Source organism: Lissotriton helveticus, chromosome 10 (assembly GCF_964261635.1).
Source record: "Lissotriton helveticus chromosome 10, aLisHel1.1, whole genome shotgun sequence".
Lineage (NCBI taxonomy): Eukaryota > Metazoa > Chordata > Amphibia > Caudata > Salamandridae > Lissotriton > Lissotriton helveticus.
In genome coordinates this window covers 165,450,940-165,470,057 of record NC_136071.1, presented here as the reverse complement: position 1 = coordinate 165,470,057, position 19,118 = coordinate 165,450,940, and the positions used below count along the sequence as shown (strand labels likewise).

The 19,118-nt window shown below is 47.8% G+C and overlaps 1 protein-coding gene across 2 annotated transcripts in view; it reads right to left on the bottom strand.

The window, feature by feature from the left end:
* Positions 1-19,118, bottom strand: part of SDK1 (sidekick cell adhesion molecule 1) — a 2,171,476-nt gene that overhangs the window by 524,023 nt on the left and 1,628,335 nt on the right. The gene's annotated exons all lie outside the window — the stretch shown is intronic.

Below are 19,118 nucleotides of genomic sequence, written 5' to 3'. Positions count from 1 at the left end.
TTTATTAACAACAACATTTTTGTTGTTGTATGGCCTACCTCCCTACACTTCCCATCCGCAACCTGTCTCCAAGGACAGATAAAGAAGAGGTGAGAAGCTGTGTCAGGGTCCAGTGGTATAGTCCTTGGGGAAGGCTGTCGAACGCAAGTGCAAGCATCATGATGCCACTACACTTGACAACAAACTGATTATCAACTCCAGAGACTTCACAGAAGATGTCAAACCCATCTTTTAGGATATTGGATTCCTTCAAAAAAAACATTGACAACCTAAAGAATTATAGATGGGCAAGTGAGTAACAGGGATGTTTTTCCAAAAAGTTCTAAGTAATAATGAGAGCGAAGGTTGCGTTATGTATGGCATCACTCAGAAACCCGAGGTGAAAAACATTCCAGTAACTCATGGTTACCCAGCTATAAGTTTATGTTATCAATGGCCCACATAATCATCTGCCCCCATAAGGGGAGAGGATGTAGCCTTACGGCTAGATCGGTCGACCTGGAAGCTGGGGAACCAGGTACGAGTCTCGGCATCGACGGTCAACATCCTGTGATTCTGGGCAAATCACTTAGGGGCATATGTATGAAGCCCGTTTGCAAACGGGCCGATTCTGAGAATCAACGCTTTTTCCCGTTTGCGATGGGAAAAAGCCTTTTGGGATGTAATAGGGAATCGCAAAATTTGTGATTGCTTATTTTGCGAAAGCATTCAAGGAATCGCAGTTTGCGATTCATTAAATGCAATGTAAAACGCACCCAAGTTGTGCGATTTCTCCTTAGGAAATCGCAAATTACCACCAACTTCAAGTTGGTGGTAATTTGCGATTTCTTTGAAAATACCCTTTTTTGCATTTTTTAAAGTGCCATGCGGCGCACATACATGCCCTTACGGCATGTATGTGTGCCACATGTGCACACATGCACATTTCAGGGGTGCAAGAGGGTGTCCTTTTGCCACCCTGGTACCCTTGAAATTGCATTCTCAATCTGCGATTCTCTAATTGAGAATCGCAAATTGAGAATGTCTTCCCATTCATTCCTATGGGCCTCTAAGCCCATAGGAATGAAAGGGAAGGTATTCCTTAATAGCGAAAGGAATATGTAGGATTCGCAAAATTATTTGCAAATCCTACATACATAGCGTTTTGCGATTCTCAAATACCGATTCTCTAAAATTCGCAATTTGAGAATCGCAAATATATCCTTTGATACATATACCCCCTAATCTCCCCATGCCTAACAAAAAAAAAATGAATGTGTCCTAATGTAATGAAACTGGCGCTCATGTAAAGTGCTCTGATAACCGATGTCTCGGGTCTTGTTTGCGCTATATAAAACTCTAAAACATAAATAAATAATAACTGCTAGGCTGAGGCAAAATAGTAATGGGGGAGCCTCGTCTTCCAGTCCCAAATGTGAAAAAAATAATAATCAACCTCACCACCTACCCTGCCTTCCGACCCCCTTCTGCAGCTGTACTGTCTACTTTCATTCAAAGCAAACAAGTAGGGCTCCACTGACAGGCTCTCAGCGAGCCCTGCCAGCTTGGCCAGGAGGGCCTTTGTGGGCGATCACTTTTGTTATCAACTGTTGCTATGTCATAGCAGTGCATTACCAGAGTCATTGATCTGGTGTAAACGATAGAGGATTCCTATGGAAACCATTCATAACACATATATTTATAGATGGGAAACAGTAAATTAAGCAGATGTTTTCCGCCTAGGGGTTCTGAGTGACGAGAGTGAAGCTCCAACTGTCTATGATGTCATTCAGAACCAGAGGGGAGAAACATCCCACGATTCACTTTTTACTCAGCTATGTTCTATGTTACATATGGCCCCCAAAATCATTTGTCTCTGCTTTTAACAGCTACAAAGTGAAATGAGTAATGGGGGAGCCATACATTACCTGGCCTTTCCTTCCTGCCACAAAATAAAAAAAAATACATGGCCTCCTTCCACCCACCCCTACTACTCACTGTGCTGTGCCTTCCCTTCTCTTCCCACCAAGAGCTGTGATCCTTGGTTTTCTGCAACAAGTTGACGGGCTTTCGGAGAGAGCCCTGTCGGAGCAGCCTGGAAATCCTTGGCGACGTAACAACAGTGGTCAACAAGTTCTGCTGCCCACTTCTGCTACATCATAGCAGCAATTTACAGGATTTATAATCCAGCCATTCACGCTAATGGCTCTCTAGAAGAGCCACGGATAAGATACTGAGTCATAAATGGATAATGGGTGAATAACAAGGACGTTTTTCACAGAGCGCTTCTGCTGTGAGCGATATTAACCCCTTGGCTGCGGGGCACATTCCTCTGCTGTGTGTTCGGGCACAGCGCCCCGGTGCTCATGACAAGCTCAGCTCGTCATGAGCCACGGTTCTCGTGTGCTCATGACAAGCTGAGCTCGTCACGAACACGCCCGTTTAATGGAACGCTCAGCACAGCAGGGGAATTAGCCCCACGTGTGAGCGTTCCAACGGTCATGACGAGCTCAGCCCGTCCTGAGCAATCAGGAACCGTGGATCATGACGAGCTGAGCTCGTCATGAGCATGGGAGGGGTTAAGTAGATGAGAGCAAAACTCAAGTTGTCTATGCCACGAAGAACCCGGAGGTGAAAAACAGCCCCTTTATTAATAGCTGTCTATCTTAATTTTTATGTTATGTATGCACCCCTTATTTAATCCCTACCTGCGTATCAGGGAACAGGAGTACACGTCTTATCTGCTACAGCTCCCTGCTTTGCATACAACTTGGACCTCACTACGAATCTGTGTGGTGGTATCAGGGCCGGTTCTAGGACTTTTGGGGCCCTGGGCAGAAAGGGAATGTGCTGCGAGGCCCCTCTAAATTGCATAGACGTGACATATTCAGGGCTGGTTGCATCTGAATAGATGCCCATGCTCCTGAAGCTGCAGCCCCTCCCTCTCAGCCAGCTAAAAGCACCTTTTAACAGCTCATCAAGGGCTGAAGGTGTGAGGGTTGCCTTCCTGCTGTGCCTCTGCATGGGTGAGGGGGGTGGAGGTCTAATTGCAGGACAAACATGAGGAATGTGTCTTTTGCAACTGGAAATGTGGGGCCCCCTCCCCTCGGGTTCCCCTTGGCTACACCATAGCAGTGAGACCAGGGGAGGGGGACCTTCTAAGGTGGTGCACTTGCACGGTGTCACCTTTCATGCTGTGGTCTGACTGTCGCATTGGTGCGGGCCCCAAGTTGGAGGGCTGACTACAGGGATCCTGGGCAGCTGCCCACACTGCCCATGCCTATCGCCGGCCCTGGGTGGTATCCTCCCACACTCGTGTTTTGCGAAGGTGGGAACATCTGATCCGATTTTACAAGCCGGTAAAACAACATGAGGATTTGGCTCCAACAGCAGAAACGTTTGGTTCCATCCCTACCAAAGCATTTCTTTTTGGCAAGGGAGGGGTTTTTCTGCCCCCACTTCCTTTTACCCTTGCCCAACACTTTCATCCCAGCTCAAAGTTCATAGCAGGAGGTAAATAAAAGCCTTAATTACACCACAACAGGCCAACCAGGGCAGATTTTCACCTGGTAGACCGCAAAGTTATGTCACACTCTGTGGGATTAACTCACAGCTGCACAACACTGGAGTACGTTACTGCACAGTAACATTCATTTTGTGTGCAAAGTTGGCACCCCAGCAGTATCATGTAACGGGTAATGTTGGCCCTTGTGTCCTACGACCTTCTTGCCATGAATCCTGTTTCCAACCACATTTTTGAAAGAAAGTCTACCTGGCATCCTGCTCTCCTCCTAAACCACACTCAGCATTACTCACACCTCCCATCCCTAATACTTACAAAAGTTTCCTGGTGTACTTCCAACCAACCCAGCACCCTCTGCATGTACCCTCCCCTCCCCAAATGAAAAAAATGCTTACTTCCTGCCAATCCACTCACATTACACTCCCTTTAAAAAACGTCCCCTTCCTGATTATAAGAAGAAAAAAAGAAAATTGGCTCCCTGCACCCTGTGCTTAGCACTGACAAAGAGGCTTGAAATCCCCCTGTCAGTGTGGGTCTGAGGAGAACTGATACGACAGGAGGATAGGGTGGTTGGTGGAGACAGCGCGCCATCTGTGTTTTCCCACCTTCCTTCTGTCTGTGGAGACTCGAGCAAGCACATTCTCTTGTGATGTAGCAACAATGGAAGAACAATATTTATTTTTCCACTTATGTCATAGCAATGAATAACCAGATTCAAAATATGGTATTCAAATTCATGGCTAGCTCTATCAGAGCTGTACATAACATACATAGTTACAGCTGTACAGTTCACAACAACGTTTTTCACAGAGGGACTCTGAGTGAAGTCAGAACTAAAGCGTGTGTTGTCATTGTCACTTTGACCCTTATGGGCCAAAACATTTTCGTTCTAAAATGTTATGTTATATATGGCTCACGTATCTAACACACTTCTGTTTTTTGCGAAAGATGAGAACTCTGAGTGATTATCTGCATTAGCAAGAAAACAGGTTTGAGTGACTACCCTTCAGAGGAACACTCCTAGTTTGTATAGCAGTGGTCGAGTGATTCTCTTTATGATCAATAACATAGGGTTAAGGCCAGTGCTTAACTTGTGCCAGTGGTTTCTGGTGCTCAGCACCGGCACGTAATTGTCAGCACCAGCAATTATGAAAGACTGCCCATTGGTGGCACTGTTTGTGCAATTTAGAGAAGTGCACAACAGCAGTTTACCAATTCAAGGTACATCAAAAATGACCAATAAATGCCACCAAGCCGTTCTCATAGTTGTTGGGGCCTGGAATAGTCTGAATTGCCACACTTGTAGGAGTGTGATGGTTAGTAGTTGTCTTGGTGCTGCTATTGTCTGAGCTGGCAGGGGGAATGCATGGTGCAAGCTGCAGTGGCCCACCAATGGGAGTCCTGGCCCTAAATATGTTACAAACTAAGCAGTGGTTAAGGCACTAGCCGTCAGAGGTGAACTTTGACTGACTACAAGTTGATATAGCAAAGGTCCAAGTGTCTACCGGGAGCAGACCGAAGAGTAACTCTTGTAGTAAGACTGAACCAACTGCATAGTATTTTAGCAAAAATGTAATTAGCACATACCAATCTCCACGCAGAATGCACCTTTAAATGAGGCAACATGGTCTTAAAAACTGACTTTTTACTGACCTTCTTCACTGATTTAACCAGTCTTCTGTATTACTCTATTTTCCTTTCAGGTAACATCTTTTATGATACACGATGAAAGTAATATTAAAAATTACTTTTCTGCATAGAATCATGAAAAAGGTATTATTCTAATTGCACAATGTTATGGGGCCAGGTTCTAGGGATCCACTGTTATTTCCTGGGTCTATCTACTACTGCAAAGAGCATTGTTACATGGCACAGTGTTCCCAGTAGCATTTTGCTATTGCACAGTATGGAGTATTCATTATTTCTACTAATGCATTATTGACATGGTAGTTGTATTCCTTGCAGTGTTTCTTAAACAAAACATAAGACTTCTGAGGGCCATGATTTCCCCTTCCATTTTATTTGTGATGGTCTTTCCCACAGTGGTGGCTTGTGTCAGACGGGAAAAGCCCGGCTGTCACCCACACAATTCCCTGCAGCTCATATAGATCTACATCTGGGCATGGCGAGTATCTGATGGACAGATGTACCAAGAGAGGGACCCACGTGCATCTCAATAGTGGAATTAGAGTTAAAATCCACTTGGAGTTCTGCCAGTAGTACATCAACTCTCATACAACATGACATACAACAAGCACAGATTGGTACCTTATAAGAACTACACAGAAATGATCATGCGTGTAGGGTTTGGCCAGGCACCTGAAACATCCCCAGGCTAGAGGCCAGACTGGTTACTGTGCTTTTCTGGTGGTCAGGAAACAGAGGTGGGGGGGCTTCTCTGAGAGATGGAAGGGCTACCAAGGTCCAACCATTGAAGACCCTAGACTCTCATGCTATTCGTAGCATCCCGCAGCGTGGAGAGGGCTTAGATATTTTTTCCAGCCTGATTTTGGTTGCCAGTCATGCCCTGTCCCATTTGAGTTGGGGTTGGTCACAGAAACTACAATTTAAAAATGTTCTTTACTCTAACTACAAGTTGAGGACAATTCAAACAGTTGTCTCTTAGTAGCACAGCAGGTTGAGTATGTGGGGCTGATATAACTACCCTACCTGGAAATAATAACTACATTACCCAGTTCTTTACACACAAAGATGTAGAATTATAATTTTTTCCTTGCCACCTGGAGCCAGATGTAAGACTTACCTAAATGCAGTTTAGGCTTTGATATTTTTGGCACATGGGCTAGCATCTCAGATAATCAAACGCTGGGTCATCTTTGTAAAAGGCCATCAAAATCACTTTACATTTCTATTATAGGAGATATTGATATCGATATGGTAAAATTGTAATTTTACTAAGCATTTTAGTTTTTATTCTTTGTAATCCTTTGTTGTTGAAATAAACATTTATTTAATACGGGATTTGATGAGTAAACGACACGTTTTGCAGTTACAACTACCACCAGCTACTGCTGAAAAGACGTAAGCATTTCATGAATTAAGCTTGCCTTTATGACTTCGTAAACTGTAATTAGAAACAGACTATTAGGAAAGTTGACCCTGTGGAACTTGTCGAGTGCTTGTATTTTGTGACCTTTTAGCACCCAGATATCATTTTCCATTGGAAAAGAGTCAACTGTAAATTACTCATAACTATCACACCACAAGAATACCACATGTTATACTTTTATTAATATATGCTAGTAAACAATCTGCAGGTGCACATTTTTATGAAACTGTGTGAAGGGGAATCGCGTCCCCCGTACGCCCATGCCAAAGTAGACCAGGGATTTGTCTACTTATCCCTCTCGTTCATTCATTAACATTATCTTTTCAAAGCCTCTGTGATTTTAGTGACTGAAGGCATTGGCCTGACCTCATGCTGAGAATATTGTTCCACCATCACTGCACTTGGTCAACTCAAAAGCAAATTCCAGTTTCTGGAGGCCCTTGCATGTGGTTGTATCCTGGATCTGACCACATTCCTCTAATGTGGCATATCTGATGTCCTCAGGATGGTCTTATACTATGCTTCTAACACCTCCCAAACTACCTGTTGTCCCTCCCAGCGAGTTGAGCGGTCACAAATTGAATTAAACGATTCCTGTCAACTCCTGTGCGCGAGAAAAAAGTGCATTCCTACTGAGCATGCCCTAACTTTGGTAATTGTGTTATTGAACCTTTCCACTACACACAAGCCGAGGCTATTGGCTTTCCCAGGGCTAATTTGACGACTGAAAATTGCTCCAACAGAATTGAATATGCCATTGTGAAGCCCCCCTCCCCCGGGAATGTCAATGAAATTACCTGCACTTTTTGGCAAGAGTTGACCTTTTCACCTTTTCTCTATTGATTTTAGATTTACTGTAACAATCCCCAGGCACTCCTGGGGTTAGTGTCTCCAGCTCAGACCATGTTAGTGCATAGATGAGCTGACAAGACTTAACCCCGGTCCTGAGCCAGGGCATGTTAAAATAAATGTTCTGCACTGGATGTAACCGACCACCAGTTCCCTCCCATCTTAAAGGTCACAGCTTCCAGGCAAGTACATCATGACTGCTTTAATTTCTGCTTTTATTGCATTGACTCTCAAACGAAAGGTCAGTGGATAGAACTTAACACTTTTACATTCTACTGCAAAACATTTGTTTAACAAAGAAGTATTGCCGAACTACCGATTTCTGAATTTATTTGCTAAAACTGCCCACATCTTCCATTTAAATAAGGCCCAGCTTATTTTGACTCAATAAAATGCAACCTATTGTAGATGTCTGATCCGTCTGATCCACCGACCCCGAAGGGTATGTCCAGAGTTTAACATTTTAGTTGGAAATCTATTCAGGCATATACCTATGTTTGGGAGACGTTATTGTGAAGGAGGCATATCCTAAGGAAGCTACCAATGCCAGCCATGATGCAGTGCTTGAGAACTGTTGGCAAAGCGGTAAATCCCCATGCGTAAATTTATGGTAAAACTCAAATCGAACATTTACTCCCCATAATATTTTGTATGACTTAAAGTTCAGTGCTCCCCAGAGCCCACCTACCTCTCCATTCACTCCTTAACGGTGTCCTTGACTTTGACCTTGTACGGGCGCATGGCTGCCTTTTGACTACATTTAGCTAAACAACTCACATATACAATGAACATCTTATTTCCATGGGATAAAATCCTTTCGAATATACTCCCTACCAAATGAGAGTGTTTTGATCACTTCCCCTACATACAATACACATCACAATAAAAAACATCGAAATCTGCCAGTTATGGTCAAAGTACAAAAACCATAACTCCCATTGCACTGCTTATTACTTCACGTAAGCCACAGATGACATCATCACCGATGTCCCTGGTACCATTTCCCACGCCATCACTGCTTACTTTTACATTAAAAATGGGAAATGCTACTTTTGGAACGGCATAACTGATTAGACCGCTCCACCTCCCCACTAGACTGCAGGTGGCAAGAGTAACAATTTGGGATTTTACTTTGTTCATAATTTGACGTTAGGGGCGGAAGTGAAACAGTAGTGTCCTCCTGCATCTCCCTGGTGAGTGTTAAATAAGATCATTGCATTCTACTGTAGTATGGTATTTGTATAGCGCATACTACCCCTATGTAGAGCACTGAGCAGATATCTCATATCAAGTTCCGGGCAATGATGGGAGAGGTGCAGTCACAGAAGATCTCTGGGCAGTGATGGGAGGTGCACAAACATAGAAGATCTAGACAGTTTTGGCAAAGGTGCACAGTCACAGAGATCTGAGTAGTGATGGCAGAGGATCACAATCGCAAGGTATGGGCAGTGATCAGGGAGGTGCACAGTCACAGAAGACATGGGCAGTGATGGTAGAAGTGCACACTCACAGAAGATCTGCTTAGTGATAGAAGAGGTGCACAGTCACCGAAGATCTGGGCAGTGATGGAAGAGGGGCACAGTCACCGAAGATCTGGACAGTGATGGAAGAGGTGCACTCACAGAAGATCTGGTTAGTGATAGAAGAGGGGCACAGTCACCGAAGATGTGGACAGTGATGGGAGGTGCACAATCACAGAAGAGCTCAGCAGCAATGACAGAGGTGCCCAATCAGAGAAGATCTGTGCAGTGATGGCAGAGGGCAATGATGGGAGAGGTGCACAATCACAGAAGATATGGGCAGTGATGGGAGAGGTGCACAGTCATAGAAGATCTGGGCAGTGATGGGAGAGGTGCACAGTCATAGAAGATCTGGGCAGTGATGGGAGAGTTGCACAGTCACAGAAGATCTGTGGGCAGCGATGGGAGAAGTGCACCATCAAAGAAGATCGGGGCAGTGACGGAAGAAGGGCACAATCTCAGAAGATCTGGGCAGTGATGGCAGAGGTACACAGTCAGAAGATCTGGGCAGTGATGACAAAGGTGCACAGTCACAGAAGGTCTGGACAGTGATAGCAAAGGTACAGAGTCACAGAATATATGTGGACAGTGCTGGCAGAGGTGCACAGTCACAGGAGATCTGTTGATGGGGATGGGAGAGGTGCACAGTGATGGGAAAGATGGATACTCATGGGAGAAGTTAACAGTGATGGGACGTGTCCGATATCAGCACAGTGAACCAGGCGGGGACAGGAGAGGTGTCTTACGACTCATGATGGATCTGTGGCCGGAGATCCATGAGCGCCATGGACGAGAGAGTGAGAGGGCGAGGAAAAGAGCAGAGTAGAAGGGCTAAATCCTGTATCCATGGTTCCAAACTACAATCTCCACTTGGTCAGCATGAATACAGTTTTGTCCTTGAATCACCTTTCATCGTCCGTGTCTGCGGAAGTTGGAGTAGGGGAGGAAGACAATACAAACTTTTGGTGGGGCTGAAACGCACCAAGTTTGAAGGGTTGTATGATAGAGGCACGCATGGCTAAACCATGCATGCCTCTGCAATGCTGCCCTTACCATAAATGAGTCTGAACAATACATTCCTTTACCACACATTCCTATACCACGGATTCATTTACCATGCATGCCTTTACCAAGCAATGTTGTGGTAAAGGCATGACTGGTAAAGGGATATGTGTGGTAAAGTTCAAACCAAAGCCTTCCCCCGAGCCCTAAAAACAAACCCGACCACCCTTGAGCCCTAAAAACTAACTCGGCCCCCTGTGAGTCCTAAAAACTATCCCAAGCCATAAAAAGTACCCTGACACCCCCAATGCCTAAAATCTACTTTGCCCCCCTCGACCCCTAAAAACGACCCGACCCCTCAAGCCCTGAAAACTACCCCGACTCTCCCTGAGCCCTTAACCCGTTGGGTGCTGGTGACGGAACCACTCCATCACCAGCCTCGGACGGGCTGTGCTAATGATGGAGTGGTTCCGTCACGGCCCGGCCGCCACCCCTGCGCGGCAGCGATTTTGCGGCTTTACATAGCGTTCTATTGAGCGGGCGAGGCCGCGACAGAACCCCTCCGTCACAAGCACAGCGCGCCCGAGGCTCGTGACGGAGTGGTTCCGTCACGAGCATGGCGGTGCCGCGCGCCCCCCCACCCCTCTAGCGCTGCAGCAGAATTACCGCTGCAGCCAAGGGGTTAAAAGCTATTTTCCAAGTTCAGCTATATTTTCCGATTCCTGGTTTAGCATGGTGATCATTTATACCTGGGATAATCATTGAGTCTTCAGGATTCCTGCCCGTCGACTCATTCACAATCCTGCGTACAACTGATGCTATTCCTCAGTGCGTCCTTGTATTATACTTGTGTGACTTTAGAACCACTCTATGCTGTATTGTTCAACTAGGACTCTAATGAATCCCCTCATGTACCTCTTGTAAACGTTATCACATAACATGCAAAGTGCTCTGATACCTTTGGGTCTAGCTAGCACTATATGAAACTTAAAATACTAATACCCCCCAGACATAAAGGAACCCAACCCCCGAGCCCTAAAAATTATCTGAGCCCTAAAAACAAACCTGACCCCCCGTACCTACCCAGAGCTCTAAAAACTACCCTGAGCCCAAAAAACTTGCCCGGGCCTACCCAAACCCTAGAAACAACCCTGCACCCATGTCCTAAAACCATCTCAGCTCTTAAATACTACCCCACACCCCAAAACCCAGCCCCACCTAAATCATCGCAACCTTGCCCCTGAGCCCTAAATAGTACCCGAACCCCCAAACCCTAAAAAGTACTTTGCACCGAACCCTAAAAACCACCCCTCAAGCTCTAACAATTACCCCAATCTCCTGAACCCTGGAAACTACATGACCCCCCAAGCCCAAAAAACGACCCTCCCGTGAGACCTAAAAACAAACCCGACCCCCCCAGCCCTAAAAACTACCCAACCCCCTTGAGCCCAAAAAAGTACCCTGACCCCCCTTAAGCCCTAAAAACTACCTCGACCCCCCCCAAGTCCTAAAAAACTTCCCCATCCCCCCAAGCCAAAAAAACTTCCCCAAGCCCTGAAAACAACCTGACCCCCTCAGTCCTAAAAACTATCCCCACACCCTCAAAACTCAGCCCCAGCCCCACTTATCTCACCACGTCCTCTCCCGATGCTTCCTGTGTCTGGGCCCACCCATTCCCGCTTCTAGAATGCACATTTGCCTCAACCACGCACTAGTGTGTGTTAACTTGCCATACACTACACTTTGCTATGCAAATTTGACACCACACTGCAATGACAAATGGAAAGAAGAGACCCAAAGAAAGAATGCTCAAGAAAACACAACACCGACTTCAATAGACGGAGATGTATCTCCCTTGTGCCATTTGCCAGCAAAGATGTACTGAATGTGAAACTGCATACTAACTTCTATTTATAACATGCATAGCGTTTGTGCTGACCAGTGCTCCTGACATAATTAAGCACTAGGAGGCTGCCAAATCTGCTCTAAGCATGGATTGCGCCCAGAAAAAGAGAACTGACATCACCCAGCCACTGATCCCTAATGACGCCGCCAGGTTGACCTCTTCACCTACCTGATGGCATCAATGGTGGCAGAGCTATCATTAGAGCAGCAGAATGGGGCCCTCTAGGTGTGATGTGTCCACTGCACCTCAATTGTGGTTGAATTTTAATACCCAACTGCGGCGACAGCTCGGACCGTGTTCCCTTCTGCATTAGGCCTGTGGCAACGTTGCAATGCCACTGCCCCTCAAACGCCTCCTCTTTGCAGCGGAGAGGTTAGGGGACTAGCAAATAGGCCACACTGTGGACAGTTAAAATGGCAGTTAGGCTCCTGTTTACTTTCTGCTGCATTACTCTGCCTCCTTGACCCATGCTTACTCCGCCTTCTTGACACCTAGTTACTCTGGCTTCTTCACGCCTGCTTACTGTCCCTTCTTGGCACCTGCTTACTCCGCCTTCCTGACTCCTGCTCACTCTGCCTCCTCATCATCTCCTTACTCTGCCTCCTCGACACCTGCCTACCTTTCCTTCTTGACACCTGCTTACTCTGACTTCTCGACACCTGTTTACTCTGCCTTCTTAACACCTGCTTACTTCGCCTTCTTGGCACCTCCTTACTCTGCCTCCTAGACACCTGCTTACTCTGCTTCCTTGACACCTGCTTACCCTGCCTTCTTGACACCTAGTTACTCTGCTTTCCTTGGCACATGCTTACTCTACTTCCTTGACACCTCCTTACTCTCCCTCCCTGACACCTGCTTTCTCTGCTTTCCTGACACCTGCTTACTCTGCCTCCTCGACACCTGCTTACTCGGACTTCTCGACATCTGCTTACTTTTCCTTCTTGACACCTGCGTACTCTGCCTTCTTCACACCTGCTTGCTCTGCCTTCTTGACACCTGCTTACTCTGCCTTCGTGACACCTGTTTACTCTGCCTTCTTGACACCTGCGTACTCTGCCTTCTTCACACCTGCTTACTCTGCTTTCTTGACACCTGCTTACTCTGCCTTCGTGACACCTGTTTACTCTGCCTTCTTGACACCTGCGTACTCTGCCTTCTTCACAACTGCTTACTCTGCTTTCTTGACATCTGCTTACTCTAACTTCTTGACACCTGCTCACTCTGACTTCTCAACACCTGCTCACTCTGACTTCTCAACACCTGCTTACTCTGACTTCTCGACACCTGCTTACTCTGCCTTCTCGGCACCTGCTTACTCTGCCTTCTCGGCACCTGCTTACTCTGACTTCTCGACACCTGCTTACTCTGCCTTCTCGGCACCTGCTTACTCTGCCTTCTCGGCACCTGCTTACTCTGCCTTCTTGACACTTGCTTACTCTGCTTTCTTGACACCTGCTTACTCTGCCTTCGTGACACCTGCTAACTCTGCCTTCTCGGCACCTGCTTACTCTGACTTCTCGACACCTGCTTACTCTGCCTTCTCGGCACCTGCTTACTCTGCCTTCTCGGCACCTGCTTACTCTGCCTTCTTGACACTTGCTTACTCTGCTTTCTTGACACCTGCTTACTCTGCCTTCTCGGCACCTGCTTACTCTGACTTCTCAACACCTGCTTACTCTGACTTCTCGACACCTGCTTACTCTGCCTTCTCGGCACCTGCTTACTCTGCCTTCTCGGCACCTGCTTACTCTGCCTTCTTGAAACTTGCTTACTCTGCTTTCTTGACACCTGCTTACTCTGCCTTCGTGACACCTGCTTACTCTGACTTCTTGACACCTGCTTACTCTGACTTCTCAACACCTGCTTACTCTGACTCAGCCGCGGGCCGTGGAGGGAGTTACCGTGGGGCAGGGAGGCGGGGAGGGGGAGGGGCGGGGTGGAGGGTGCTAAAAGCAGGCATATGGATCATTGCAGGTAAGTACACAATTTAATTAATAAAACGAAATTCGTAGCGCGCACTGCATTGCAAAAAGCAATGCTGTGCGCGCTACGAATTTCGTTTTATTAATTAAATTGTGTACCTACCTGCAATGATCCATATGCCTGCTTTTAGAACCCTCCACCCTGCCCCTCCCCCTCCCCGCCTCCCTGCCCCACCGTAACTCCCTCCACGGCCCGCGGCTGCTCTGACTTCTTGACACCTGCTTACTCTGCCTTCTCGGCACCTGCTTACTCTGCCTTCTCGGCACCTGCTTACTCTGCCTTCTTGACACTTGCTTACTCTGCTTTCTTGACACCTGCTTACTCTGCCTTCGTGACACCTGCTTACTCTGACTTCTTGACACCTGCTTACTCTGACTTCTCAACACCTGCTTACTCTGACTTCTTGACACCTGCTTACTCTGCCTTCTCGGCACCTGCTTACTCTGCCTTCTCGGCACCTGCTTACTCTGCCTTCTTGACACTTGCTTACTCTGCTTTCTTGACACCTGCTTACTCTGCCTTCGTGACACCTGCTTACTCTGACTTCTCAACACCTGCTTACTCTGCCTTCTCGGCACCTGCCTTCTTATCTCTTTACTCTGCCTTCTTGACACCTGTTTACCCTGCCTTCTTGACACCTAGTTACTCTGCTTCCCTTGACACATGCTTACTCTTCTTCCTTGACACCTCCTTACTCTCCCTCCCTGACACCTGCTTACTCTGCCTCCTCGACACCTGCTTACTCTGACTTCTCGACACCTGCTTACTTTTCCTTCTTGATACCTGCTTACTCTGCCTTCTTGACACCTGCGTACTCTGCCTTCTTCACACCTGCTTGCTCTGCCTTCTTCACACCTGCTTGCTCTGCCTTCTTGACACCTGCTTACTCTCCCTTCTTGACACTTGCTTACTCTGCTTCCTTGACACCTACTTACTCTGCTTCCTTGACACCTGCTTCTTCTGCCTTCTTAACACCTGTTTACTCCGCTTCCTTGACACCTGCTTACTCCACTTCCTGGACACCTGCTTACTCTGCCTTCTTGATACCTGCTTACTCTGCCTCCTCAACACCTGCTTACTCTGCCTCCTAGACACCGATTTACTCTGCCTTCTTAACACCTGCTTACTCCGCTTCCTTGACACCTGCTTACTCTGCCTTCTTGACACCTGCTTACTCTGCTTCCTTGACACCTGCTTACTCTGCGTCCTTGACACTCATCCCCAGCCCCACTTACCTCACTGCATCCTCTCCCGATCCTTCCTGTTTCTGGGCCCGCCCATTCCCGCATCTAGACCGCACATATGCCTCAACCACGCACTTCTTGACACCTGCGTACTCTGCCTTCTTCACACCTGCTTGCTCTGCCTTCTTGACACCTGCTTACTCTGCCTTCGTGACACCTGTTTACTCTGCCTTCTTGACACCTGCGTACTCTGCCTTCTTCACACCTGCTTACTCTGCTTTCTTGACACCTGCTTACTCTGCCTTCGTGACACCTGTTTACTCTGCCTTCTTGACACCTGCGTACTCTGCCTTCTTCACAACTGCTTACTCTGCTTTCTTGACATCTGCTTACTCTAACTTCTTGACACCTGCTTACTCTGCCTTCTCGGCACCTGCTTACTCTGACTTCTCGACACCTGCTTACTCTGCCTTCTCGGCACCTGCTTACTCTGCCTTCTCGGCACCTGCTTACTCTGCCTTCTTGACACTTGCTTACTCTGCTTTCTTGACACCTGCTTACTCTGCCTTCGTGACACCTGCTTACTCTGCCTTCTCGGCACCTGCTTACTCTGACTTCTCGACACCTGCTTACTCTGCCTTCTCGGCACCTGCTTACTCTGCCTTCTCGGCACCTGCTTACTCTGCCTTCTTGACACTTGCTTACTCTGCTTTCTTGACACCTGCTTACTCTGCCTTCTCGGCACCTGCTTACTCTGACTTCTCAACACCTGCTTACTCTGACTTCTCGACACCTGCTTACTCTGCCTTCTCGGCACCTGCTTACTCTGCCTTCTCGGCACCTGCTTACTCTGCCTTCTTGACACTTGCTTACTCTGCTTTCTTGACACCTGCTTACTCTGCCTTCGTGACACCTGCTTACTCTGACTTCTTGACACCTGCTTACTCTGACTTCTCAACACCTGCTTACTCTGACTTCTTGACACCTGCTTACTCTGCCTTCTCGGCACCTGCTTACTCTGCCTTCTCGGCACCTGCTTACTCTGCCTTCTTGACACTTGCTTACTCTGCTTTCTTGACACCTGCTTACTCTGCCTTCGTGACACCTGCTTACTCTGACTACTTGACACCTGCTTACTCTGACTTCTCAACACCTGCTTACTCTGACTTCTTGACACCTGCTTACTCTGCCTTCTCGGCACCTGCTTACTCTGCCTTCTCGGCACCTGCTTACTCTGCCTTCTTGACACTTGCTTACTCTGCTTTCTTGACACCTGCTTACTCTGCCTTCGTGACACCTGCTTACTCTGACTTCTCAACACCTGCTTACTCTGCCTTCTCGGTACCTGCCTTCTTATCTGTTTACTCTGCCTTCTTGACACCTGTTTACCCTGCCTTCTTGACACCTAGTTACTCTGCTTCCCTTGACACATGCTTACTCTTCTTCCTTGACACCTCCTTACTCTCCCTCCCTGACACCTGCTTACTCTGCCTCCTCGACACCTGCTTACTCTGACTTCTCGACACCTGCTTACTTTTCCTTCTTGATACCTGCTTACTCTGCCTTCTTGACACCTGCGTACTCTGCCTTCTTCACACCTGCTTGCTCTGCCTTCTTCACACCTGCTTGCTCTGCCTTCTTGACACCTGCTTACTCTCCCTTCTTGACACTTGCTTACTCTGCTTCCTTGACACCTACTTACTCTGCTTCCTTGACACCTGCTTCTTCTGCCTTCTTAACACCTGTTTACTCCGCTTCCTTGACACCTGCTTACTCCACTTCCTGGACACCTGTTACTCTGCCCTCTTGATACCTGCTTACTCTGCCTCCTCAACACCTGCTTACTCTGCCTCCTAGACACCGATTTACTCTGCCTTCTTAACACCTGCTTACTCCGCTTCCTTGACACCTGCTTACTCTGCCTTCTTGACACCTGCTTACTCCGCTTCCTTGACACCTGCTTACTCTGCCTTCTTGACACCTGCTTACTCTGCTTCCTTGACACCTGCTTACTCTGCGTCCTTGACACTCATCCCCAGCCCCACTTACCTCACTGCATCCTCTCCCGATCCTTCCTGTTTCTGGGCCCGCCCATTCCCGCATCTAGACCGCACATATGCCTCAACCACGCACTTCTTGACACCTGCGTACTCTGCCTTCTTCACACCTGCTTGCTCTGCCTTCTTGACACCTGCTTACTCTGCCTTCGTGACACCTGTTTACTCTGCCTTCTTGACACCTGCGTACTCTGCCTTCTTCACACCTGCTTACTCTGCTTTCTTGACACCTGCTTACTCTGCCTTCGTGACACCTGTTTACTCTGCCTTCTTGACACCTGCGTACTCTGCCTTCTTCACAACTGCTTACTCTGCATTCTTGACATCTGCTTACTCTAACTTCTTGACACCTGCTTACTCTGCCTTCTCGGCACCTGCTTACTCTGACTTCTCGACACCTGCTTACTCTGCCTTCTCGGCACCTGCTTACTCTGCCTTCTCGGCACCTGCTTACTCTGCCTTCTTGACACTTGCTTACTCTGCTTTCTTGACACCTGCTTCTCTGCCTTCGTGACACCTGCTTACTCTGCCTTCTCGGCACCTGCTTACTCTGACTTCTCGACACCTGCTTACTCTGCCTTCTCGGCACCTGCTTACTCTGCCTTCTCGGCACCTGCTTACTCTGCCTTCTTGACACTTGCTTACTCTGCTTTCTTGACACCTGCTTACTCTGCCTTCTCGGCACCTGCTTACTCTGACTTCTCAACACCTGCTTACTCTGACTTCTCGACACCTGCTTACTCTGCCTTCTCGGCACCTGCTTACTCTGCCTTCTCGGCACCTGCTTACTCTGCCTTCTTGACACTTGCTTACTCTGCTTTCTTGACACCTGCTTACTCTGCCTTCGTGACACCTGCTTACTCTGACTTCTTGACACCTGCTTACTCTGACTTCTCAACACCTGCTTACTCTGACTTCTTGACACCTGCTTACTCTGCCTTCTCGGCACCTGCTTACTCTGCCTTCTCGGCACCTGCTTACTCTGCCTTCTTGACACTTGCTTACTCTGCTTTCTTGACACCTGCTTACTCTGCCTTCGTGACACCTGCTTACTCTGACTACTTGACACCTGCTTACTCTGACTTCTCAACACCTGCTTACTCTGACTTCTTGACACCTGCTTACTCTGCCTTCTCGGCACCTGCTTACTCTGCCTTCTCGGCACCTGCTTACTCTGCCTTCTTGACACTTGCTTACTCTGCTTTCTTGACACCTGCTTACTCTGCCTTCGTGACACCTGCTTACTCTGACTTCTCAACACCTGCTTACTCTGCCTTCTCGGCACCTGCCTTCTTATCTGTTTACTCTGCCTTCTTGACACCTGTTTACCCTGCCTTCTTGACACCTAGTTACTCTGCTTCCCTTGACACATGCTTACTCTTCTTCCTTGACACCTCCTTACTCTCCCTCCCTGACACCTGCTTACTCTGCCTCCTCGACACCTGCTTACTCTGACTTCTCGACACCTGCTTACTTTTCCTTCTTGATACCTGCTTACTCTGCCTTCTTGACACCTGCGTACTCTGCCTTCTTCACACCTGCTTGCTCTGCCTTCTTCACACCTGCTTGCTCTGCCTTCTTGACACCTGCTTACTCTCCCTTCTTGACACTTGCTTACTCTGCTTCCTTGACACCTACTTACTCTGCTTCCTTGACACCTGCTTCTTCTGCCTTCTTAACACCTGTTTACTCCGCTTCCTTGACACCTGCTTACTCCACTTCCTGGACACCTGCTTACTCTGCCCTCTTGATACCTGCTTACTCTGCCTCCTCAACACCTGCTTACTCTGCCTCCTAGACACCGATTTACTCTGCCTTCTTAACACCTGCTTACTCCGCTTCCTTGACACCTGCTTACTCTGCCTTCTTGACACCTGCTTACTCCGCTTCCTTGACACCTGCTTACTCTGCCTTCTTGACACCTGCTTACTCTGCTTCCTTGACACCTGCTTACTCTGCGTCCTTGACACTCATCCCCAGCCCCACTTACCTCACTGCATCCTCTCCCAGTCCTTCCTGTTTCTGGGCCCGCCCATTCCCGCATC